Here is a 27,237-nt window from a genome sequence, read left to right as displayed (position 1 = left end):
CGGTAAACTCAAACCACATTAGCTACTTGAGACTATACAGACGTAATGACACCGTAATCTACTATGCTTCCTGTGTGCCGGGCACTGAGTACTTCCAATACTCCACATTTATTTTAACCCTCCCCTAACCTAGGGGGTAGATAATACGATCGTCCCCACTGTGCAGCTGAGGTCGCCGAGGGGCAGAGAGGTCAGGTCAATGCCAGAAGTCTGACCCAGGCCTGTCCTCTCACCACCCACGGGCTGACCTGCAGGCTCCGCTGGCTGCAGCCCCCACGCGGACATTCCACATCCTGACTGCTGGGATGGGCACGTGCAGTCTCTGAGAACACGTGTCTCTCAGCCTCGGACGACACTTGAGACGGAGAGCTTTTAACGACCAACAGAATTTGAGTATGGCGGGTTACAGGACACAGGGGGCTCGTCAGGAAAGCCTCTTGCTCCCCCAGGGCGTTAGGCAGTGTGCTACGAAGACCAGATTCAAACCTTCGGGTGACAAGTCACCTTTCCACACTCCATGAAAGCAAGGACATTTCTGGTTTCTAAAGCCACTACTTTTCAGGCAGCCCCAAGCGCAGTTGGCGATCAGGACATAAATTGGTACAACCTTTTGAGACATTAACTATTAAAATGTGAATGGACATATCCTTTTTACTTAGCAATTCTACTTCTGTGTGTTTCTTCGATAGAAAAACACACAATTTTGCAAAGATCCATTCAAACATGGTCATTGCAGCTTTATTTGAAATAGCAAAGTTTCAAACACTAGAAATGTCCTTCCAACGAGGACTCTTGAAATAAACTCTAATTTATATACTAGACATCTGCTAAAAGCAATAAAATGCATCTGTATGACCTAAAATGGAAAATTATCCTAGATATTTTATTAAGTGAGTAAAAAACTATATAGAGAGAAACATTCCCTTTTTATAAAATAATTGTTTTATGAAATAATAACCACAAAGGCATATTCGTAAAAGATATTCTGAAAGCAAATTTCCCAATCTGTTAGGAGCAGTTACCTCTCGGGTTGAGATCAGAGAGGATACCCTTTGTCTATGATATGTTGACTTGTATTCTTTAAATCTTTATTTCTTAATGGATATGTATATTTCAACAGAAAAAGAAGACATTCAAAAGTTATTGTTTTTCTCAGAAAATACTCAGTGATCATCTCCATCTCTAACAATCACATTTTAAAACATCTGCACTATGAGGTCACCTAAGCTGGTTCCTCATTAGAATTTTTTTTTTTTACTCATACGGCAATTATATCTGTTACTATTTCTTCTCACACATATTTCTAACCCCCCTTCTCTCCTGCTCTGATGTCTGCAATTACTTTAATAAAGCCAATCCTCATTATTCACGAATGCATGCTCACAGCGCCCTCGCAGCCATCTGCAGGCACACGTCGTGGCAGACGTTCAAGTTGCCCCGCGTGCACGTTCCGGGCTGAGTCTGCGGAGGGCCGCTCTGCCTTCCTGCTTTAGTTCTCACACTCTAGACAAGGGTCCTTTACGGAGTCCATCAGTGTTGTGTTGTTGGCATTTTTTGCTTTTTGTTGGTGACCTCCCCCATTTAAATGACCACCAACATAGTGCCGAAGTGCTGCCTAGTGTTCCTAAGGGCACAAAATACGTGGGTTAGCTGAGCTGCATTCAGGCACGAGCTATGGTGCTGTAGGCCATGAGTTCAATGTTAATGAGCCAGCAATACATACAAAATAAGGTGTCTTCTATTAAATTAAATGGAAACACTCATAAAATGAAGCTACGTATCAATCAGTTGATGGAAATATTATGACCACGGGCAGGCAGGAACCTAACCCTGTGTTTAATTCAGTATTTAATTCAGTGTTTGCAGCCACTTTATAGACCATCACTACCACGAATGATGAGAATTGACTCTACTTTAGTTTGGACAGTGTAATGGCATGCAGGGCTCCAGAGCTGCAGAACCATGGGGAGAAGGCTGAAATGCACAAGTGCGGACGATGAGCCAGGACTCTAACCACCAAGGCCACAGCCCTGCCGAGGAAGTTGCTGAGAGCACCCCTGCTGTCTGCACCTAGGTGGACACCCTGGGCTTTGCTCTGCAGCATGCTGTTGGTGACATCAGTGGTACTCAAGATATGTAGATTGCGATTGGGTAAAAGGGATTTAGAGAGGCCTCTTGCCCCCACCCGACCCACCCCTGCCCTTCCTTGGCAGGTCCACAGCTCTGAGGAAGCCCATTTCCATGCTCTGAGGAGTGGCACCCGAATTAGGCTGGTGTCCAGGCAGTGAGGGGAGGATTTCAAGGTACCTGGGCTGGCTCTAGGGTAACAGAAGCCCCCTGGAACAGCCGTGTCTGCCTTTGTGCTCTCCGGGCAGCATGGAGGTGGAAGCACCTGGAAAGGCAGGAAGGTGCCACACCAGGAGCCCTCAGGGGAGGGGGTGGCAATATTTTGTAGCTGCTCACCAACCACAGGCAAAAAACGGTACCACATGCCCGCATGAGAGAATTTGCTCTGAGACTTCTCAGGATAACTTGGCAGCTCACCTTCACACATGGAGCTTTTCAGGAGGCCCATAAGAGGTAAGGGGAACAATATAGTTTTAGTTATTTGGCAACCTCCACTTGGAAAATTGCGGCATCTTTCTGGCCAAACCGTAGTGAGAGTGGCCTTGCAGCTTGCCTCCTCATCCCAGGTGCAACACATTCGTAGTCAGTGAAATACATTAAAATGGCACAAAGCCATCCTCCAAAAGGACCTAGAGCTGAGCCAGCCCTGATGGCCTAGCAATTACAGTTCAGCATGCTCCACTTCAGCAGCCAGGGTTCAGTTCCTGGGCGAGGAACCACACCACTCATCTGTCCGTAGCCACGCTGTGGCAGTGGCTCCTAGAGAAGGACTTACAACCACGACATACAACTATATTCTGAGGCTTTGGGGAGGAAAAAAAAAAAGAGAGGAAGATTGGCAACAGATGTTCACTCAGGGTGACTCTTTCCCAGCAAAATAATAATAATAATAACAATAATAAGTACCAAGAGCTATATATGCTTGACCAGGAAGAGCCTAGAATTACTGCTACGGGGTAAGGGTAAGTTTGCTGGGTTGTTTAGCACATTCCCCCACTGCCCACACTCTAGTGTAACATCAGTTTGCTTTCATCTCCCAAAGCAGAAGCATATATATTAGTTTAGATACAACTTGTGTAAATTTACATAAGATTATTATCATTCATATATTTAAAATCAAATAGCTCAATCTTTACTAATTGTCCTAAAAAGGAAAAAAAACAAACCTGTTACAAAATGAAAATGCAAATTATAATTCCCATTTCTGACTGGGATTAAATCTGATGGATTGTCAACTGCCCTCATTGGCTTCATTTTTCCTTTCTCTCTGGTCTCTATCACCTCTAATGAAGATCCCACCTCTTTTCATAAACATCTCATCTGTTAGCTCCCACTCTCGCTTCGTTTTAGGCGCCATCAGATCAGGTTGTGGTGTGGTGGCAGCCTGGGGCAGATGCTGGGATGCGCTGTCCTCCCCCTCTTTTAAGTAGGACTTGCCGCTCTGGCTGCTGGGAGGACCCCACAAACATGCTGCAGCTGCCCAGAGCCCACCTCCAGTCATCCCTGCCCAGTCCAGTGACGGGGGCTTCTGGGTGGCAACAAGCCAGACCATCTCGGTGACTTAGGATGACCCTGAGAGGCCCTCCCAGCTCCAGAGTTGCACCTGGCTTGTGTCAGTCTTTGCCCATATTCATCAGTTATTTTTTCCTTCTCTTATTATTTGTAAAATAGGCAAAATATTTAAGCCCTTTGAGAATGATAAAGAACCTGAGTTGTAGCAACTTTTTCTTGCCTCTTGGCATGAGCCGTGTGTACTGTGTTTCTGGCAGCGTGCTTCTCCCTGGACGCCCTCTTGGAAAGCCCGGATTCCTCCTGAGGGAGGGTCTTTCCAGCCAGCATGGAGCGTCCCTTTGCTGGACACTTGGGTCTCACGGCCACCACCTGATTTGGCAGAAAGTACTTTTGGCTTAACGAATTCCTTGACTGTTTCTTTTCTGATTTTTTCTATAAACCCATCAGCTTGGCTGGCATGGAAATAGATGGCCCTGCTGGTGAAGGGCCCGGGCTCGAGTTGGCCCAAACACTAGCTCTGAGGCTTTTCCCTTCCTTTCTGACATTGGATTCTCTTCAAAGCTTGATTCAACAATTGAATAACTTCTTTCATCTTTCCCCTCCAGTGGTTTTCACTTTCTTTTTCTGACGCCAATAACCTTTAAATGATTTTTTTCATCTCTTGGGATACATTTTATCATAGCTTAACATTTTATCTTGGAATTTTAAAATTTTGAAAGAATTTCTAAATTTATATTTCACTAAGTTTCCATATCAATTATTTTTCTACTGCATGGATTTTCCATAACAGCATATAAAATTTTTACCTTACATTTATGTGATACTTACTTTATGGATTATTAATGATAAACCCCATATTAATTATTACATTGTGATTCATGTTGTAATGAAGGTAAATGTCAGCTGGAGACTCAGCAATGTCATCTTCGTACCTTAGAAAACAGCAGAATGTCAATATAGGTATGAACAGCAATAATAATATTAAATATTGGCACTACGCCATTAACGATAAGGTTTTTAAAATTTTTACGTTACATTTAAAGGTCCTCATCCACGAGTTCATTATTCACAGAATCCTTATTTAGAAGCACAGGTTATTTTAGATGTTAGATTAACACAACCATTTGATTATTGTACTAATTCCTTAAGTTAAAAAGTAGCATTACTTTACTTCCATTGTCAGAATTGCTATAATATTCTAACTTCATTAGACCATGACATCTTATTGCCATCTGCTGGAAAACTCTCATAACAAACACATCGCTGGCCTGTCCTGGAAGTCAACAATGTTAGGACAAATATAAGGAAAAAATCAAAATGAAAAGACGTCAGTGATGTGCAGTGGTGTCCCACGCATGGCGGGTTCTGTTGGGTCGCAGCGTCACGTGATGCCTGGTGCGTGGCAGCCCCTCGACAGGACCAGTAGCATCACTGATCAAGTTATGACAGTGTTCTCTTCTCATGTGTCAAATGTGCGGTTTGCAAGACTGTGTGACACGGAGTGAACACTCAGTTAAGGTGAGTTTCTTTTTTGCCTTTTCATTTGAGAGGAGAGAACCCCCTTCTAAATTTGAAAAATTGCACAAGTTTTAAAAAAAGGGTTTTGCATATAGAACAATATTTGTTTCACAGATCCTAATATGTGAGTTGAAAGCCAGCCAGTCAGGGGCAGGGTTTGATTTTCATTCATTTAAAAACACAAGCATTTGCAACCCAAGCGTCTGTCCATCAATGGATGAACGGATAAACAAAATGTGAATACATACAAGGGAATGTTATGCAGCCTGGAAAAAGAGGGAAATTCTGACACATGCTACAACATGGATGAACCATGAGGACATCATGCTGAGTGAAAGAAGACAGACACAAAAGGACAAATCCTGTATTATTCCACTTACATGAGGTCCCTAGAGGAGTCAAACTCAGAGACAAAACGTAGATGGTGGTAGCCAAGGCCTGGGGGACGGGGGAAGAGAGTTGTTACTTAATGGGTACAGAGTTTCAGTTTTGCAAGATGCAAACGTTCTGGAGATTGGTTGCACAATCATTGAAAAATGACTGAGATGGTAAATTTTATGTTGTGTATTTTATCACAATTAAAAAGTTTTAAAAAGTGAACAGAAAGTTATGGAATCTGCCCAAGATCTTATTAAGAAAACAGGAAACGTAATCAGACAGAGTACAGTTGGAAGCAGCGATTAAAGATAAGAAAAACACTTCCATGTTTCCAAAAGTTAAAAAACACAAGCATTTGCCGAGCGCCCGCTGTGTGCTAGACCCCGAGGACGCAGCCCCCATTCGGCCAGCGAGGGGGACAGGCGGAGAGGGAGGGGCCTTAATGCGGAAGGACGACCATAAGCACCCCACGCACAGCTCAGGACAGCTTCGAAAAGGAGGAGGGCTGCTCAGAGCCAGGCCTGCACGCCGATCTCCACCAGCCTCAGGCCGACGGAGCAGCCGCTTCCCCGCCTCGGGCCGCGTGGAGGCTCCGGGAGGCCGCGCTGGAGCAGCCCCGGGCGGCGGCGTCGGAGCGCGGGCTGGCGCGGGGCACCGGCCGGAGGGGCGCCCCCGGACCGCGCCCAGCGTCTCGCACGTCTCCATGGACCAGACGTTCTCATCTTTCTCTCTGTCTGAAGCAGTTTATTTTTAAAAGAGAATTGTCTAAACAGTCCTATGGGTCAATGGCTGGATGATTTAAGTTGAAAAGCGGAAACAGGTGATTCTGTTTCTCACACGCTGGACTTAAAACTTTCAGGATGACAAATCCGCAAATGGTGGATTATTCGGGGGTTATTTTTTCCTAGCGTTCTCCAAATGATAAAAATCAGTCCCAGTGGGAAAAAGCTCCACAGGGTTACTGCCATTCCCATAATCCTGACTTCCCACACTGGCCGGACTGCAGGGAGAACCCCGCCTCCCCCCGTCGCTCTGCAGGTCTTCCCTGGTCCAGGAGCCCGCTCTGCCAGCGCGGCACAGCAGACCGGAATTTCCAGGATTTGACGCCCACGTGGAGCAGCCCTCAGCCGAGGACACAGAGGAGCTGGTGGATGAACACCCCTACCCCCTCGCTCCTCGGAGGCACGTGTTCCGTGCTGTCCCCAGAGGGCCCCAGGGCAGCGGGGCTCCAGGGGCCCAAGGTGGTGGTTTGCGGCTAGCACTCTCTGCACTGGCCGCCTTCCCTTCCCTACTCAGCCCCCAGCGCTTCCTGGAGCCACCTTCCAGATGAAAGACTTGCTTCTCGCCTCAGTCAGGTTCAGATGCGTTTAACCATCATTTTCATAGTGGCTTATAAACTTCTCTTGTTCAAAGCAAAAAACAAGGGAAAATGGTGGGTGCATACATGTGGTAGAGTGAGGGGAGAAATCTCAGCTCTCTCACTTTCCGCTGCTTTCATTCCAACATCTAGCCAAAGTCCCAGGGTCTCCTTTTTTGAACTGGTTTACTCAACCCACGCATAGACACTGAAATCCCTGCCAACCCAGTTTGCATGACAATTTCAAGTCTGTGTACACTCCATAACTTAACGCCCCTGTAAAATTTCCACAGGGAAATCAGCGTCTGCCTGGATATTTATTTGTTTGTTTTTTGAAGTCAGGCGGGCTGTCTGTGTTTATCAACTCCGTCTGGCTTGCATATATAGTGCAGATAAGGACAAATCAGGATCCTAGTCAGAATGCTTTCTCTTTAGAGGCTTTCCTGTTTCTTAATATTTCCATGATTGCGAGGGAAGCAGAGAAGAGACACAAAGGCAGGGGAGACATGTTATTTAAATTTTCAGCAGATATTTTTACCTTGAAAAGGAAGTTGACTATTATATAAGGAGAACAACATAGTTTCTTCTCTTAAAAAAGAGTGAAGCATCTCTGCCCTTTATGTCAAATAATAGGAATGGAATGGACCAGTAGAGAAAGCATGTAGGGTTGGATTAAGAGTGACAAATTCCCATGATGTCAGACTAGTAAGTAGTCTCCAGGATGGGGCCACTCACGCCACCAAGCAAATGTCTGCTGCCCCCCTACTGCACAGTGGGGGGTAGGAATAGAGCGTCAGACCCTCCAGATTCAGATTCAGTAAATGCATCTGATCATCTCCCTCCAAGTTAGGTACTGTGCTAGCATAAAGAAAACAAAGATGATTAGGACATTACATTTTCACTGAAGAAGCACACAATCTGGTAGGAAAAAAAATCAAACACAGGTGCAAATAAATGTGTTAAGATAGGATGGGACGGATTTTCAAAACTAAAGATTATGTCAAGATAGCAGAGTTGAGAGACTGGATCCACCTGGAGAAATGCGGAAAGATTTTCTAGACAGTCTCTCCTGGGGTGGGTTCTGGAGGATGAAAGGAGTTGGCAAAGTGAAGAAGGTGGAGAGAGGCCTTTCAGGCCAAGAGGGGCCTTTCAGGGAACAGCACCCACAAAAGAGCGGTGCAACATAGGAGCTAAATCAAGACGGCTGCCAATCAACACACTCCAGCATCCAAGTCCTGCCCGCAGATCTAAAAATGACAGGATAGATAGTGTTTAGGAAAACCCATAACAGTGTTAGAAAACAAGAGACAAAATCTTAGTGGACCTGAAATTTTGAGGAATCCTAGTAATATGGAAGACAATAAAAATGCATGACGCGAGGGAGTACTATCCCAAGCAAAGTCCGAAAACGCTCTATTGTAAAAAGAAGCCCAGTTCTTTTTTAGGGTTCCAAGCTCTGAGGCAGCTGACAGAGAAGACTGAGGAAGTATTAGGGCCACCCAAGGGTAGTCGTTTGAGAAAATGAGAGCAGCCCCTTGTGGCCCAGCTGTTTTGCACAGCAGCCAGCATAAGTGGCCACTCAGAGGTGGGAGCAGTGAGGGGAGAGGCCCCCCCCCACCTCAAGTTATGGGCAGGCCTGGGAGCTGCTGATGCACAGGACAGCCCAATGCCTGAGGGCAGCTATGACTCACAATCCCACCAGCAGGACCTCCCACCCACTCCTCTCCAACAGTAAAAGAGGAATGGGGGGTGCTCATTAAAACGTCGGTTAATAGAGAATTTCAAATATGAGAAAAACTTACAACCAAGAATAGTCTAATATTTAAGGATAAATCATAGAGCAAATATGAAGCCCCATAAAATCGTTTCCAGGGAACTGTGTTGACCCTACAACACTTGCATACCACCTAAAAAAAAGAATCTCAGTATTGTCTAGAAGAGTGGAGTTAGGGAAAGAAACTTATGGGGATTTGGGGATTGGCATTAGTAATGGTGGCCTATGCAAAGATTCGTCAGAATATGCAAACTAGATGAGTTGCAAAGAGCAAATGGTCTTATCTTTGGAACACCCGGGTCCTAGCGGTGTTATGAATAAAAATGATTTGCCTATGCCTTGTCCTAAGCATACATGCCTGAACAAGCTGGGGTGAAACAATTTGAGAGTTTATGTTGTGGGACGTGACGTGTCCCCGTTTATCCATCTTGAGTCTTGATAGTTTGTCTTGTTTCTCACAAGAAAGACACCAAACTCAGCAGAGAGAATCTATAACTAAAGTCTAGCTCGTTTACAAGAAGCAAAGTTAAAATCCTCGCAGGACAAGTGGGCAGATCTCTTCTGTGACACAGAGTGGGCTGTGGTGGAAAAGAACCAGATGGAGACCTTTGAAATGAGAATCCCGTTCTTCTACACAGTGGATGAGCTGAACAGAGAAAGAGATGCAGAAAACCCCACAAATGAGTGCGTCAGAAGCAAGAAGGAGGGGAAAAAACAGGAAGAAATGGAGGGCATAAAATAAAATTTAAATGTGGAAAATAGATCAAAAGATGCAAATTCCTTTAAGGAGGAGATGCAAAGAAAAGAATAGACACTGTGGAAGGCACAAGATAGGCAAAGAAACAGTGCAAGACGTTTTTCCACAACTAAAAAATACCAAAGAAAAAGAAGACGATGTTTCAGAGTTTATGAGTATGAAACACAAGGAATGAAATTGGAGGAAGACCAGCACTTTCAGTGAAATTTGGGGACATTAAGAGTGAAGAATAATTCCTAAAATCTTCTAGAAAGAAAAATGGACAGTCTACAAAGAAAGCAAGAAACTGAAGACAATTAGAAATCACATCCTAGTTCTCGAATTCTATACCTACCGCAAACTACAATTCAGGGGCTGGACAGGGAATCAGCAAATCAGAGAGAAAGAAGGGAAAAAATAAGGGGGAAAAATCAGTTTACTGCTTAAAAATAACAATCCAGGATTAAAATCCTAAAGTGTCTTTGTCTAAAGGAAGTATAATGGGGGCCACGTCTGTAATTTTAAATTTTCTAGTAGCCACATTAAAAAAAAGTAAAATAAATTTAACAATATATTGTATTTAAAACAATATGTCTAAAATATTACCATTTTAACATGAAATCAAAATTAAAACATATTAATGAGATATTTTATCTTCTTTTTATCTAAGTCCTTGAAATATGGCTCTATCGAATTTTACGCTCACAGCACCTCTCCATTCAGATGTTCAGTGGTCATATGTGGCCAGTGGCTACTGCCCTGGTCAGCAGTTCTAGATGACCCCAGCATGACAGGAGGCATGGGAAGGGGAAGGGAGGAAAATAAAGTTTTATTTGGGAGGGTAAGCTAATTTTAGACATTGATATAAATAAAACTGTAAAACATTTAAACACAGTATAAGTGAGTATAAAAACAATCACTGATGAATAGAAATAAAATGTATAATTTCCAAAACATTCCAAAAAACATAAAACAAAGTTGATAAATCCAGTAAAAGCCTGCATACGTGTAGAAAGTAAGCATTGTAAAAAGCAAATTAAAAGTGAGATGGCATGAATATATCCAAATAAATCAGTAATCACAACTAATGTGAAGCGATGAGAGTCACCTGTTAAAAGACAACAGATGCTCAGGTTGAATTAAAAAAGAGAAAGGCCATCTGGCTGTGTCCTGTTGAAGACACTCACACACTCGAAACAAAAAGGAAAGAAGCATTGAAAATAAACAAACAGAAAAATTGTGCAAAAAAACCCAACTAACACAAAAGCAGATATAGCTAATGCCGGACAAATAGAATTCACACAAAACGCCTTAAAAGAGCAAATAACATTTCATATTGATAGAAACAATAGATTAAGAAGATGTTTTATTCTTGAAAACTTACAGGTTTAAATAATATAAAACAAAAACTATGAAGAATAAAAAGAAATTTATAATTCAAAAATATAGGTAAGAGATTTTAACGCATTTTTCTTGGAATTCAATGTATCGATATGCAGAAATAAGTAAAAATAAAGGAGGTCTTAATAATGCATTAACATGCTTGATCTAAAAACTATGTATTAGTCTTTCTCACACCAAAAACAGAAAATGCACATTTCTTTTTCTTAGTCAAACTGTTAATTATAAAAGTCTCGAAACATGTACAAAATAGCGGCGTATGGAGCCCACCGGCTCCGCCACCTCCAGATGTTTTTCTCTCGGTCTTCACACTGTGAGGTGGATCTTCATGCCCTCTCAGCGGCGGCCCAGAGGCAAGAGGAAGTGAGGCAGGGTCCCTCCCCCACACCCTGGGCCCAGCCCCCCTCATGCTGCCTTCTCACAGAGCACCCACCTCCACTCTCAGCTCCCAGCCGAGGGGCGTTGCGTGTCTTTCCTGAGCAAGCCTGACTTACGCCCTAGGCATTTTGCTGTTCTTAATTCATCGGCTCCCAAACCTAAAACACATACTCTTTTATTTCTGGAGACGGGCTATCTTAAAGAAAATCGCAGGTATTTTTACTGCTAATTACTTAGTACACATCTCAAAAAAAGGGAATTCTTTTGACATAATCACCATGCCAATGATCCTTAATAAAATAAAAAATAAATAAAATTTTTTTAAAATAATAAAATAAAAAATATTTCCTTGATAACATCTAATATCTAGACCATTTTCAAGTTTCCTTATTTATCCAAATATGGCATTTTGCAGTTTGTTTGAATCAGGATTTTTTCAAGTCTCTTAATTGTACATATTTGTTATATCCCTTAAGTCTCTTTTGCATCTGAAATTGTCCCGTTTCTCCCATGCTGTTATCTTTCTGGAGTCACTGGGCCTATAAAGTGCCACGTTCTGGCCTTGCCTGACTGCTCTCTTGGTGTCTGTCCAAGAACCCGTAACTCCATCCTCTGTCCGGTCCACAGACTGGAGGTCGAATGCAAAGACCTCATTAAATGTATGTTACTTTTTCTTTTCTTTTTGCAAGAATATTTCATTCCTTGTGTTGTGTACTTCACATTACATCATGCCAGAATTTATATAATACCCACGTGTGACACTTTCGTGGATCCTGATCTTGCTCTGTGGGTTCAAGTGAGAGTTTATGCTTGGAAGGGTCCGGGCCTTGGTGGCTTTTATATTTTAGGAAAGAAAATGGATATACTTTCCCACGTCAACATCTGAAACTTTGTAATGACACATATCTCCTTAAATAAAATTAAGACAAATGACATACAGGGAGAAAATGTTTTCAAAATATAGACAAACTAATTACCTAGCATGTAAATAACTACCACAAAAAGACAAAGAAACACAAGTAATGACCAGCAACTAAAAAGAAAGAAAAACAACTAATAGAAAAATAAGCAGAAGATCCAACGGTATATTCATAGAAAGGAAAAAAAATCAATAAAAATATGAAAAGGGCTCAATGTCAATAATAATCAGCAAACGAATTAAAGTATTAAGATACTATTTTTACCTTATCATATTGGTAAATTGTAATCGTTTGATAATAATCATTCATTCATTTATTTAACAAATATTTTGTGTCCCAAACCTGTTCCAGGCCTAATTTTAGGCATAACTGAAAACAAAGTAAGTATCCTATCCTTGAGAAAATTGTATTACTGAGCAGGCAATAGTCAATAAGTAAGTAAACAAATATGAGAACAACTTAATTTCAGATGGTGACATCCCTACAAATAAATAAACAGCATCCCTTAGTAGATGGAGTGGGGATCAGGTGAAGTGTTCAGGGAAGCCCTCTCAGGACAAAGATGAGCGACTCAGACATCCCTGGTCCAGTGAGTGTCTGCAGGTGGGGATGGGGTTGGGTTGGGGGTTGGCTGGGCAGAGCTTTCCAGAGTAAAGAGCTGGACAAAGATCCAAGGACTAGAAGGAGTTTGCCTTTTTGGAGAAGTAAGGGGCCGGTGTGTCTGGAGCTTTGTGAATGGTGCAGTGTGCACCGTATTAAATCATGTCACAATTTACATAATACATCTGTTTGTCAACAGCAAGGTTAAAAGTAAAGTTCCAAAGCAGGATGGGATGTAATTAGGTAAGGATTAAGACTGCCATTTTGAGAAGATTGGGTTTGACTCCAGGCACTATGAGAATCCCAGAGAACTCTGAAACAGAGGAGAGAGACGATATGATCTGATTGTTTTTTTTTTAAGTTTCTTCTGTGATTTCAGGAGAAGGCATTGTGGATGAAAGAAGAATGGAAGCAGGAAGACCATTCAGGAGCTGATGAAGAGCAGATGGGCAGAGGTCGAAATTTGGAGGTAGAATCTCAGGTCTTGCCAATAGGCCGGATAAATAAGTGAAATAAAAGGAGGAACTGAAGATGGCTCTGGGTTTTGGCTTGAGCACCTTGGTGGATGGTGGTGCCATTGACTAAAATAAGGACAAAAAGGGGGAGGGGAGCAAATCTCCTCGGAGTGGTTCGAACGTGACTGCTGGCTGATAGGAGCCTGTGGAGACATCTTCAGGGGAGGGAAATAATCAGATTGGCATTTTTGAAGGATGGTTTGGAGAAGGATGATCTTAGGATGGGCTTGGAGGTGAGTATAGGGGCTCTTGCAACAGTCCAAGGGCTTCAATAGTGAGACTCAAAGCCAAGGTCAAGGGAACGGTGGAGAAGAAGGGAGAGTTTCTAGAGAAATGAATAAGGTAGAACATAGAAGTCCATGTGGACTAGTTGGATGGTGGGGGGGAGGGGACAGGAGGTAAGTAAAGTATCTATGAGGACTCCCAGATTTTTAACTTGAGTGGAAGTGTGAAAAGGGTATCATCCAACTAATGGAAACATTAAGGAGAATGGAGAACAAATGTGTTGCTCTCGACGAAGCTGTAAGTTCCTCAAGGATTGGGCCCAAGTCCCAGTGGTGTCCAGTATGTGACCCAGGGCTAGTCTCACAGAAGGTGAGTTGAAATAGCAAATTAAAACAACAATGGTCACAGCAAGAGCATTGAAACCACTGGATCATTTCCTGATAATAAACTTTATTAACATCCTTCAATATTCCCACTTGCTACTTGAAAAACACTGAAAAAGAAATTTGATTTATTGAGGGTGAAGTGGAAGATGAGAGCAGTAGGGTAGAACTGCTTTACTTTTGTTCATAAACAATGGTTATAAAAATAAGGACAGTGGCCGGCCCGGTGTCGCAGCGGTTAAGTGTGCACGTTCTGCTTTTCCGCGGCCCGCGCTTCGCCAGTTCAGATCCCGGGTGCGGACATGGCACCGCTTGGCACGCCATGCTGTGGTAGGCATCCCACATATAAAGTGGAGGAAGATGCGCACGGATGTTAGCTCAGGGCCAGGTTTCCTCAGCAAAAAAAGGGAAGGACTGGCAGTAGTTAGCTCTGGCCTAATTTTCCTCAAGAAAAAAAAAACTTAAAAAATGAGGACATACTTGCAAAGAACTGTGGATGTGTAAGATGAAGAATATATGGTTCGGCAAGCGGCTGGGTGAGAAAGTAAAAGAGGGTCCTCTACAACAGCCCATCCTTGGTGCTGGCTTGAAGACACATAGATGAGTTTCAATCAGCTAAGCCCAGTCATTTGTTAATAACATCAAAATACCAACATTTACAAAGAATATGCATTGGGGATGTTCAGGCACACAGGTATTCAACCCATAATACTGCAAGCAACATTATTGAATTGAATACAAGTTATATTCATTTCCATTCTTTTTTAGCATTACTAAGAGTATTTTTAATAGACTGATGTGTTTTGTTTTTTATAATTCTTATCCAAAACTTCTATCTGGGGAATTACTTAATTTCCTTTTACTCTAATAAGTGGATGAATGAAACTCAGATTGTCATTTCCCTCCAGCAATTCTTCCTTACAGATTGCTGAGAAATATTTCAGAAAGTCATGCTTACATAATGTTGAATACCAGCTTTAGAAATTATTAATTCAACAAATCCAAATAAACTTCCAATCAGGAGGAATTGAAGTGATTTCATAATGTGTCGAAATATTGACCCTTGTTCTTCAACTTTTGGGTTGAAGCAAGATAAGGAAATTCCAACCAGGAATTAAAATCCCAGCGCTGTGACCATTACACGTTGTGACTTACATAATAGTACAGATGGACGTGGAAATCGTGAGCATCATTCATCTGTCTTGTAATGGTCCTCCTCTCTTACACCTCAGCTGGGGGAATCTGTCTTACTCTCTATTACCAGTGACTATTCTTTCCCTCTTTGTAGTCAGGAGTATTAATTATATGATACTCTGTTTTCACTCTCATTTGTATTCTGACGACATTAAAAATCGGATGCTGCAATTCTTAGTGACAAACCACATAGCTCAGTGTGCCACCCCGTCCCACAGAGAGGCTCCACCAGATGCCAAAACACTGCCAGTGTGGCTTTCTTTTGTGACTGGGGTAGATGTTTAACAGGTGGTGTATTTTTTCTTGAACTTGCATTCCTGCCTTCTACACCTCCTGGGTATAAGAGGATTTATACAGCAGTGTTTCTCTATGCTTTATTCTAAGATCAGATTCAGCAGAATCACCTGGATTTCTCCTTTGTTTTCTGCGGGACTTTCCAGGTCCTAACAATAAGCTGCTGCTCCTTTGTCTATCTGATATTTAGACCTACAGGTTGTAGCATTTCCCAAATGTGTTTTGCTTGTTTTAACCCAGAATTTCATGTGACCAGTACCTATTTTTTTCTCTAATACCTGACACGTCCCAGGAAGCACACTTTCTCCAATATGAACAAGATCTAGATAAGGAATAGCCATGTCTTTATTGATAAAAAGTCATGGGTTTACTTGTTTTGCTTTCTGAAATATAAGTATCAATCATTAATCAATTGATCCATCCATAGAGAGACACACATTTCCTACAAAGCGTTCCTGCGAGTTCACTCATGTTCGTGTCTGTATCTCCTGAGACAAGGCAAGGATAGAAAAAAAGGAATGATTTTCTAAAGAAAGGAAATAAGTAGGCAGAAACACTCCAGCATAGTCAAAGCCACCTTTCTGTCACAGTAATAAAGACATTTATTAGAGAGGGCAAGTTCATAGGAGTAAGTACATTAAGAATAAATTATCCAGAGTAAGGCAATTTTTTAGCAATCTCATCCAACTCTCACTGTAAAGATGGGGGAACAGAGGAAAAGAGCAGACGAAGCTAGCAGGCGGCGTTCCTGAGACTGGAGCGCAAGTCTCCTAATTTCTAGCCCATGTTCTTCCCATGCACAGATCTTCCTCCTTCATAGTTTGACTAGAGCTGACCCTGGTTCAAAAAAAAAAGGTTTTGGTATCAAGATAAAGTCTCGAACCTGACTGAACAGCCTCAGGAGCAAAGGAGGGGAATGAATGACCACCCTCGGCCAAGAGTAAATGGGAGGGAGGGTGAGGTGACCTGAGCTGAACTGCGCATGTAACACAAGGCGTGTCCTGAATGGCAGCCAAGTCCCCATGAGGCCACCAGGCTTACAGATCATCTGATCATTTTTTTCAAATAATTCAGCTAGTAACCATGTGTCGTTTCTCATTCCTTCTCCAGTACCTGCCAGTACATTTATTTCGGCAAAAGGCTTTATTCCCCACTTGGAAATAAATCAGGTACACTTTAAATTCCAAATTCTAATGGCAGATAGTTGTTTAGAAAGATTTGAATCTAGATGTTCCTCACTTGTTGCTGTGGAGAAAGTCAGAAAATGCAGACTTCTTGTCACACAGAGCTGTAGTTGTAGTTTTAGAACTGCTTACAATGCCAGTGTAGGGTCAAAATGATTTTTGGATAAATATGATGAAACTTCTTCAGAGAAAGTTCTTCGACTGCATATAATGGGTAGCATGGTAAAACGTTTGTACCTCCTAGGCAGCATGTACGAACCACGAAAAAGTTGCAAAGAGAAGTCACAGAAGAAGTAGGAATGTAAGCGAGGCGGGCAGCTCGACTTGTATGAGGTCCAAGACACGTTGCTGCCCCACCACCTAGACCCTTACAGATTCAGTGAATGCCCCTCCACTCCCAACCTGGGCCTGCATCCCATTGCTTGAGGACTTTGTTTGCCGGAGTGAGTTAGTGCTTCCCGAAGGTGCTAAGTCTGGAATTGCTGGGGAGTTAATACTCCTTGGAGCAGCCCTTGACCAATCACTGAGGGAGTTGGTGGGTAAAAACACCCAGCCCCCTAGCTCCTTGGTGGGATGACTTTTAGACGGGTTTTCTACACTGGCTCTTAGGGGTTCCCAGCAGGATTAAGCTCCGGTTGCCCACAGCAGTGACTGGCTTGATGACACGCCCTTTCCTAACTGCCTTCCTGTCTCACTGCCCCCACTTCCTCACCAGTGTTTCCTGGGACCACGCCCCCACCCCCCAAATAAACTATTGCACTTGAATCCTTGCTTTTGGTCTGCTTCTAGGGGAACCCAAATCAGACCATATGACTTGACCCACATTTCTCCTTAGATCAGCTCGGAGCAGGGTGAGTAGGAAGGGGTGGGGCGCACCATGAAGGCCAGAGTTCTTGCCCAGCACGCTCTCACTAATGAGTTTTCTGAGTTCCAGTGGGTGAATGTGACCCACTTCTGAATCCCTTCCAACTCGGCCCATCCGCTGCCAGGAGCAGAGAGCTTCGGGGTAAACATGACATTTTCCTCATGCTCAGCAAGACAGGAAGTTCATTAAATTTGGTATAAATCTTTGCCTTTAAAGTGCCAGTTCGTGATTTATTTTCTCCTTCTGTTTAGATGTTTTAGAGCGTAGGTGCCAACCTCTGGAATCCAATCCAAAACCCCAAGCGAAGTCCTGTTGATAAATCAACAAAAGCCCTGTTTGCACAACGCAAGCCAAATGCAAATCCCCTCTCCTTGAGAGCGAGGCTAATGATCATTTTTCAGTGTTATAAAAGGTGCCATGTCAAAGCATCTTACTAATTCTCACCTTGGCTTCTAAAAAACATCCTCTGCTGCCTTCCTTCAAAGAAAATCCGCAGATAAATAAAACTTCTGAAGGCACACCATGGCGGCAAACACATCTGAGGGGAAGGAAAATTGCTTCAGGATGCAGTTGGCGGGCATATTCCCCACTTATCTCTATACTGCATTGGGGCGGCACAGTTCATGCATGTGTGCTTCTTCACCTACCAAGGAGTTTTAACATGCTTCTTAACACGGGATCTTAGAGAAACCTAAATAGCATTGCTTAGACATTGTTAATTTCTGTTTCTTATTAGCTGAGGCTTGAGCATGCGAATGAATCCATCTGATCCTTTATTTCCTCATCTTTGGATTGCTAAAAGGATTAAATGCATTCGCTTGTTGGTTCCTTCATCCAAGAAATGTTTGTTGAGCATCTACTCTGTGCCAGACATGGACTAGGCTTGGGAATATACAGGTGAACCAAACAGTTATGGCCAACAGAAAGAAGGCCAGTGGCAATGAAGCAGTGAAAACGGAGAGACGGAGGAAAAAATGAGGCTGACAATTTGGCATGAGCCAAACTACATCAGGTCTCAAAGCCTGTGAAAGAGAGTTTGGTCTTTGTAAAAAGAGCTGTTGGAAACCATGAAAGGGTTTTAAACAGAGGAATGAGTGGCGTGAGAATAAATTAGGGAACAGGGGGAGAATGGATGAGACAGGAGATGACAACATAAGGCACCTAGACGGGGACCTGGCCCAGCCCAGGGGTCAACAGATGTCCATTCCTGCCACTCCGCTCTGCTCAGAGGCGAGAGTTGACATCCTGCCCTCAGCCTCCTCCTCTAAGGCGATACTACCTGGTAACTGTTAAGCTGTCACCTACCTCCATGATCCAATTACCCACATGGGGGCAAAGGTCATTTATTCTTTGGGAGGAGGAAATTGGGAATTAAGTTTTATGAGCTAACGTAGAAAAGGCTTCTGTTTGACAAGAATCATCATAAAGTTGTTACACCTTTCATATCAATGCAGGTAGTGAGGCGCAAAAGAGGTTATGGGATTCTAGAAGTCATATTATATGATCAAAGACAGCTCACATGGCTGGGCAAGAGTGAAAGATATACACCTTCATAATATAAGGCATGTGTCCTTGAAAAGTTCTTGGCAAGTTGGTTACATCCATTTTTGGTAAACAGAATTAAGTCCTTGAAAGAACAAGGGCAGTTAATTAGGTAAAGGTATTGTTCATGAAATTTTGCAATTATGTAAGTTATAAGAGTTGGTTATAAGAGTTTAGCTTGGAAAACGTTGGAATATAGAAATTTGTAAAGATAAAGGCATTTAAAAAATTGAATGTGGCTGAACAAAGAGATTTCTTTGTTCATAAAGATATGAGCTCATATCTTTAAAATACACAAAAGGTGGACAGAGACAAAAACAGAACTATGTCACCATCAAAGGATTTCAAGGAAACCAGAAGACTAACTATCAATGATACTTTCAAACACAAGAATTCTAAGGGCTGCCGGAGGCTTTATGTGCTATATTTAGATTAAGAACAAGGAAGTGATGAGACTGTTACTGGGTACAGATTTAATAATCTATCAAGAAGAACAATCTCACAATTGGAAATATGAAAGAGAGAATCAAAATCTAGAATTGACAAAGCACTAAGAAATTATCCGGTCTTTAAAATGGGAAATGAACGAACTGGCAGATGAAACCACAGAGCTAACCTTGGTAATCAAAGAAACAAAACAAAACGTCAACCATGAGAATTGTCAGAAGGCTAGAGAGCAGCAAATGTTGCCATATTTTTTGAAGCCGTATTAGGCTGTATTCTGGAAATGATGAACAAGGGAATTTGTGGTTGATCCCTAGGAAAATTCTAGAATGAAAATTTAAACTCTTAATAAGGAGTGAGACTTAGGGGCCAAAATAAGTTCACTACAAACATGTCCTTCCACATGGCTACTGATTCCGTTTCTCGTTGTGTCACCAAAGAGGGAGATGAGGACCACACAGTTGAGCCACTGGGTTCCTATCAGGGCGACATGGACAATCACCGACAAAAAGAGAATTGTGCCAGGTACCTCTAAATCAGAAAGGTTCGTTGCTGATGTAAAATGAAGGTGAATTCCTCATGTGTCCAATCACGGTCAGGTACTCCATCCACTCTGCATGCAGGTTTTCATCCTGGATTTTCTTTGAGTGTAAGTGGAAAAATCTGCTTATAAGGTCCTTCTGCAAATTAGATAGTGCATAGTAAGGAGTTGCTAATCTGTGACTTGTTAGACAAATGCCATTTCATATCATTATTCTTATTAACGTTTGGTGCTATCCTTTCTAATAGGTGGACTGTAAGTTACTATCATTTTCTGGCTAGAGGTAAAGGTTTAGTGACGTGTAGGAGAGCAGTTGTGTTTGGAACTAGCTAAGTGATGATCATCCCATAGTCCCAGACCCATCCTGCCAGGGGAATGCAGTTAAACCTCCGCGAGGGACGTGAAGGAAAGCACCCATCCCTTTTGCAAGAGTTTTAGCTTGGCCAGGAAACTGGCAAGTTTGGCTTTGACATGGACAGTGGAGCCTGCATTCTTATCCAGCGAGCTCCATTCCAACATGGCCCCGGAGAAGCTCTGCACGGCAGAGCCCTTACATCATCCGTACTATATGTACACTTGGTCAGGCTGTGTAAACTTTGACATGTGGGTGTCAATCTTTCTCATATTTGCAGATGGCTTTATCAGAGCGTGATTAGTTTCCAGAACAAATTTGAGCAAAAGAAAACATTACCTACAGTATGTAAGCCAACAGACCAGCTAGTTTTCAGCTTTGTCTATTTACATGGGCACTGGATGTTTTGCTAAGGCTCTCTAAAACTGATGGTAATTGAACAGTGCCAGTGTGTTAGTGGAAGCTGATGAGTTGTAAAGGTTTTATAAACAACCAGGGTGGATTTGGCCACAGCCTTTCTAGCAATGTTTGTTAATCTCCCTGAGCAAGTGTGCACCTAACACAATGTAAATACTCCAGAATTTGGAGGTGTCAATAGTGTAACTTTTACTGTTTGTAAAATCATTCTTTGATATCATCAGTAAGTTTACTGAATGTCCCATAGCCAAATATAATAAAACCTTAAGTAAGCGCTTGAAGAGAAATAAGGGAAAACATGTGTTTTATTTTTACCCCACTGCATGTTTGTTAAAGGATCACTGTAGACCGATAAATACAGTGGTGATTGTGCCTGTGTGTAGATTTCTGTTTGGCTTCCCGTGAAAGGTAGTTTTATTCCACCCTGAAAAGGAAAAGTATCTGTTTAAAATTATTAGATGACTTAGTTTATGTATTTTGCTGAGAAAGACTTACTGCAGAACCTCCAGGGAAAATCTTTATTGTCCTCAAATTATTAACATGTAAGAGAAAGTTTCTCTAAGATTTATCTCAGATAGAATTGAGGGTGTGGGTTTAACCAGCAATAGCTTTGTTCAGGTAATGAAATTCCCATGCATATACCTGTTTGTGGGCGTGGCTGTGCTTTCAAATTATGCCAGATAATGTCTGATGAGGCCTCCCATTATTTCTGAGCACCTTTGTGAACCACTAGAGGGCCTAGCCATTTGCAAGGGTTTCCTGGACAAGGAGGAAAAATCCTTCTGAATATCAGAGAAAAATCTTTGAAAGATTTTTCCCTTTTGGTTTTTTTTTTAGCTGAAAAAGCTTATTGATGCCCCCCACTCCCTGTTGTTGATATCCATGAAAACTTTGGGAGTAAGCAATGCCCCAGGGTGCATTGGACAAGACCATAGGCCTTGGGGTTAACAACCAGCCCCTCTGGCCGCAGTATTGATGGATGGCAGAGGAAATGAAGCGGCGGTGACATTTTAAAGAGGAATTTGTGAACCACGGATATGAGCATGACTGGCGCAGCGTAGCGGCACATAAAATCAATACAAATAACCCAAACCTTAATACCTTGATCCGGGGAAGAGGCTAGCTTTCTCAGAGGCTCAGAGGGGAGCGGCCCTAGACCACCTGCGCTGGGCATGCTATTGACTTGCTCGGGAGAGGCATTAAGCCAACCACAATTAGGAGGCCTTTCTTTTTTTTTTTAGGTATTTCTTTTTCCAGAAATAATTTTCTGGGGAAATGTGTGTCAGAGTAAAAAACATCTTTAAAAAGCATCCTTCCAGCAACATTGATCTTGCCACGTTGTCATTGCAAAGACTAGGCGTGCTTTTCTCCACATTTTACAAGTTGTCTCTGGTTTTGAATCTGCTGACATAATCTGAAGACTTCCAGTGCCTTCCCCTCGTGTGGTTCCTAAAGGCTAGAATGAGCCTCCCACTTTGTGAGCTCACAATTACGCTCTTATCTTTCACTGTGGGAAGGAAGTCATTTTGCTTTCTTCGAGATGCAAAATTCTTACGTGCATAACTAAGTTTGTGCAGCTAGCCAAAAAAATCAGTGGGAGATAAAACTCGGTGTTATAAAAGGTAGGACTCTATTGATTTCGATGTTAAATTTTCCCTCTTTGCATAATTACATTTATGGGAATGGGCTAAAAAGAGCCCTGTGGCCAATTTATTTTGAAAAAGCTATTTAGAAGAATATCCTTTCTATTTCTTGTTTTACTTCCTTTTGATATACTATGGCAAAGAATGACTTCATTTTTCAAAAATATGAAAATTCAGAGTTAACAGTGTTTTAGATTTCTGAAAGTGTGTGGGATGAGCACATGAAATATGAGTGGGGGCAAGCACATCTTTTTAGTTGTTTTTCTTGTGTGTAGCCCTTGTTAGGTTCTGTTTGGAGGGAATTAGAAGGCACAGTAGGCTCTAGATATCCGTGTGTAGACGACTCCTAATGTCGGAGTGGAAAACTGAATATCCTCTGAAATCATTCCATCCGTTGTTTCTCACTAGATGTCTGAGTGACTGAGCAGCCTCATTTACAATAAGCAAAGAAGTGGCTGAGTAAAATAGGGTGATCTTTAAATAGTAGGGTACTAAATCTCTCACAAAATAGAAAAAACGAAACTCTGAGAATTTGTTTTCTTGATCATGTTATTTAACGCTTGGAAGGAAAGCAAATAACTGATTTCCTCGGCCTGTGTGAGTAAAAGGATAAGATGGCAGATTCCTCTCCCATTATTAATTATTTACTTTTTTAAAGGGTAACGCTCTGCCTTTTAATTACGTGGGATGTGGGGTGCCTGGGCACAAGAGGCATCTGTCCGTGACACGTCTCCCTGAACTGCGAGGAGATGGAAGACAAATGGTCCACACCCTTGGGTATGGCTTGGTCTAAGGGACAAGTGCCTCCCAGCCCCAGCCTGAATTGGAGCTCCTCCCCTGCCCCTGTCAGCCCTAGACAGGCAAGTGTGAAAGTCTTAAAACTGAAAGCTCTGGGGAGACAAAGCACCTGGGTTCTGACACCTGCTGAGTCCTGTGCAAAGGCGCGTGTGAACCCGGAGCCCTGCAAGGTGAAAGTCACTGTGGCGCGGAGCCGCGTTTCTTAATGTGTGTACAGAGTAACTCTGCTTGTTTGTAGGTCCTTAGTAGAAGGGTGTCTCATGTTGACTTTTTGAGGCTAAAATTGTTTGAATTTTCTATCCCGACTCTAAGCCACCTTACAGAGGGCTCTTTTTTCTGTGCTGTTTGTACATTCATTACCTTTCAGAATGTCTTGGAGTAGTCAACAGGTCAACGGTTCTCCCTTCATCCACCCATTGTCAAGTAGAGTGGGGCCAGGATGCCCCGGGGGCAGCATAGGCAGTGGCCTGCAGCTTGCCCTGGTCATAAATATTCGGAGCCTGGGGGCAATTATCCCCACACATTGTGCAGCCCCACAAATCCTTAGTTAAAGCCAAATCAGATACCCGGAGGAAAACACATGGCCCAAGACGTGTGTATGGGAGTGCATTCCAGTAAGATAAATGGCATAAGGCTCTGATGTTCTGGTGGATAAATTGTTGTGAAGAAAGAAAGGAATAGAAATAGAAATAAAAAGAAATAGAGCCTCTCTGTATTTGTATGAATGTGCATGTGGATGTGGGTTTTCTGGAGCCTGAACAAAACTCCTAAAAGCCACGCTGCGCTTTTCTTTAGTTCAAGCTACAGTGAAGGGATTTGTGATTCTCTTCTCAGGGGAAGAAGAAAATCATTTCACTCCAGCCACCTTGTTTCCAGTCTTCGTGCATGAAGAAATGAAGCCATGTCTCGGTTCCTTTTGCTCAGGATGCAGATGGGAAAGGCGCGGGGACAGCGGGTATATCCACCTGCTCCTTGACACAAGGGGAATGCTGCCTTGTTCCTGCAGGTGAGAGAGTTAGAGAAGGCTCGGAATGACGATGTTGCCGGCTTACATTGAGCGAGTGCCCTCCTGGTAGCTGTGACCTTAAGGAGCATCCCCTTCTCTCAGCGCTCTTGCTCTTCACGAGGCTCCTGAGAGCCCCTTGCTGCGTCAGTTAAAAGGCCAAGGGAGTTTCAGCCTATTTCTTCATAGAAACATTCTGGAACAAGGTCCCGGTGCATTTCAGCCTTTGTTTTGTGTGGGAGAGAGTGTGTCTCTTCGTGAGGGTTTTCAGTTTGAAACTAGACTGGCTTATCTTTTATGCTCTCTTGACACAGAAGTATGTCTGGCAAAGAAATAGTTCCTCTGTGGAGGATGTCAAGCCCCCTAGCGGTGCATGCAGTAGAGTCTGCATGCCCCAGGATAAGAGACATTAGACACAGGAGCCAGGGGAGGGAGGCAACCTAAGGAGAACCAAGGAGCTAAGGAGCTGTCTCCAGGATGAAGGCAGAAACCCGAGCCATCGCTAGATCCCTTTCTTCAGGAGGGAGACCTTCCTTGTGGGCAGGAGGCAGAGCACAGCCTTGGAAGCAGGGGCTGCGTGGGGCACCCTGTCAGCCCACAGCTGGAGCTTACGGTATTCGGGGCAAGATCCACAAGACCCATCTGGACACAGACTTTGAGGCTCAGGATTTGGTGTTGAAAGAACTGGGTTTGAATCCCCAGCCTCAAACGTCCCGTGAGCAAGGACTTGGACAAGTCACGTGGGTTCCATGAATCTCCTCCCTGAAACCTCCTTCCTTATCAGGCAGCGGCCACCGTCAGCGAGCTAAAGGGTGTGAAAGCAAATGATGAATTTCCAAGTTCAGGAAAAAGCATAAAGATTTGATATTTAGGCAAGAAGACCAGCTATCAAATATGTTATCTGCTATTGGAAGGAGTTAAAAAGAAAATATTCGGTTAAGAAAAGGTACAAGGTAAGAAGGACCAAAGCCATTTTTCCCAGAAGTTTTCCTGCGTCTCATTATGGAGTCTCTCACTGAGAAAGAGCTCCCTGTGGCTGGAGGAAACTGCAGGCACTTGCTGCAGCTTCTAGATCAGCCAGTCTCTCAAGGCAGTTTGGGGTAGCAGAAAGGAGCACCTGCCCCCCGCCTTGTAAACAACGCTGGGACTAGTGTCACTTGTGCTGGCTGGGTTCTCTGGGAAGTAGACATGGAAAGGAAGTTAGGAATGCAAAACATGGGGGACAACAGTGTAAAAGGAAAAGAAGAGGAAGCCAGGTTGGGGGCCACAAGACCTGGGTGCAGACCTGAAAGAGACTGCTCCGTTAGCAGACTCGCACAGTGCACAGGAGTGGCTAGGCTTCTTGCTCTGGCATTGGCCAACAGCCACCCTGCAGGAGCTCGAAAGCTGAGGTGTATCTGCAAGCTGTGAGCTACCCCAACCCTCCGAGCTGGACAGAGAGCCCTGACCTGAAGGGGAACCTGAGCGGCCATCTCTGTATCTGCCGCGCTGGCAAACACGCCCTCCTTGATCATCATCCCTTGAGACTCACAGAGACGAGCACTCCGGAGAAGAACTTCTGCTGAGGACATGATTCGTTACTATGTTTTCACTGCCTTGTGTATTAGCATGTGCATGACAGAAAGGTTTTTAAAAGTCGGATCAGATGGATCTGATGAACTCTGGAAAAACTGTCAGGATTCTTTTCTACCATGTGAGGATTATGTAATCTATTGTGCAGTTTCCTTTTTCGCCTGGATGCCAGGAATCTAAGAACCACAGGGAATGCTAGCCTGGTTTTGATAAAGAATATCCATGACCTCTTTATTCTGCGTGACTTTTGAACTCGTGTTTAATGTTTTATTCCCTATGTTTTGTGTTTAGCAACCATAAATGCTTTCTTGGAAATATAGAGATATAAAATATAAATACAGATGAGCATATAGATATCTGTTGTTCCCACAAATCATCAAGGTAATTCTGCTCTGTTTGAATACATTTTCTGGTCCGGTCAATTCTGCCTTTGTTTTGCTTTCCCCATCTCCCGCTCCCCCTTGCACACTCTGTCAGGCAGTGTCTGCCTTGTCGTCCTCACTCTCACTTTACGCCATCCCACTCTGTGAAGTTTAGTTCAGTTCTTGGATGCACCACCACACAGGGAAACAGCAGCCCTTCTCAGCACGTTCTGTGCACACTGTCTCTCTGGACCCGCCGCCACAGCACACGGGCTCTGCCGCGGAGACGCAGCTTCTCCTTCGGGCCCCACCACACACGAGCGGGCCCTCAGGGCAATCAGAACCTCGATTTCTTGTCTGTGAAATGAGGCTGAGAACACCTTCCTCTCAGAGTGGTAAGAGAGCATAGGCAGAGCTCTGTGTGCCCAGGAGACCCTCACTTCCCATTCTCAGGAACTCCATGGTAGTTAGGGCCACATTACGACAGAACACACGAAACCAGCATCTCCCCGGGGTGTTCCTAGAGACCAGGCATATAGGTATGTGCTGTTTCCTATCTCCCAGCTCCTTGAATGATGGGCGGTGGTTTTTCCACTTTGCTTATATGTCCCTTGGTACCTGAAACTGCTAACAAGAGCTTTATGTCATTGATCATAATGATGATTAAACCCCATTGAGGTTGTCATTTCATCAAAACCTTTGTCTGAGCAGAACGAGTCGCGTGCTGCTCTTAGCCCTCAGATGTCCACCCAGATAGATGTCTTAAGGAAGCCAAACTAACAATTATCACTGTCACCTCTTATCTTATTAACAGCAAAGGTAAAGTCAGTATAGTTATGCTGTGGAGGACCTCCCTTTTCTAAACAATGTGGCCGTGGGGCCACATCATGGTGTCCCCGGAGGTACATGGTTGGCAGACATCTCTGTTCTCCTTTATTGACAGAGATGATGGAAGACGGTAAACTGGTCTTTTAGGCACAGAGAAAGATGCACCCATCTCTGTGGCTGGCCCGGCTGAGTGGTAACACTGAACTAGAAGACTGGCTTCCCAGGGCGACATGCTTGACCCACATTTCAGCACGTAGATACGCACACCCCCAGACGCTTCACTGGAACATTTGCTGGCAATATGTGCACGGCACCAAAGATACCCCCAACTCCCTGCCGCTCACCCCTCAACCCTACCTGGCCCTCCTGGCCCG

This window comes from Equus przewalskii, chromosome 21 (genome assembly GCF_037783145.1).
Source record: "Equus przewalskii isolate Varuska chromosome 21, EquPr2, whole genome shotgun sequence".
Classification (NCBI taxonomy): Eukaryota; Metazoa; Chordata; class Mammalia; order Perissodactyla; family Equidae; genus Equus; species Equus przewalskii.
The sequence above is the reverse complement of the archived record's forward strand: the minus strand, read 5'-3'. Positions refer to the sequence as shown.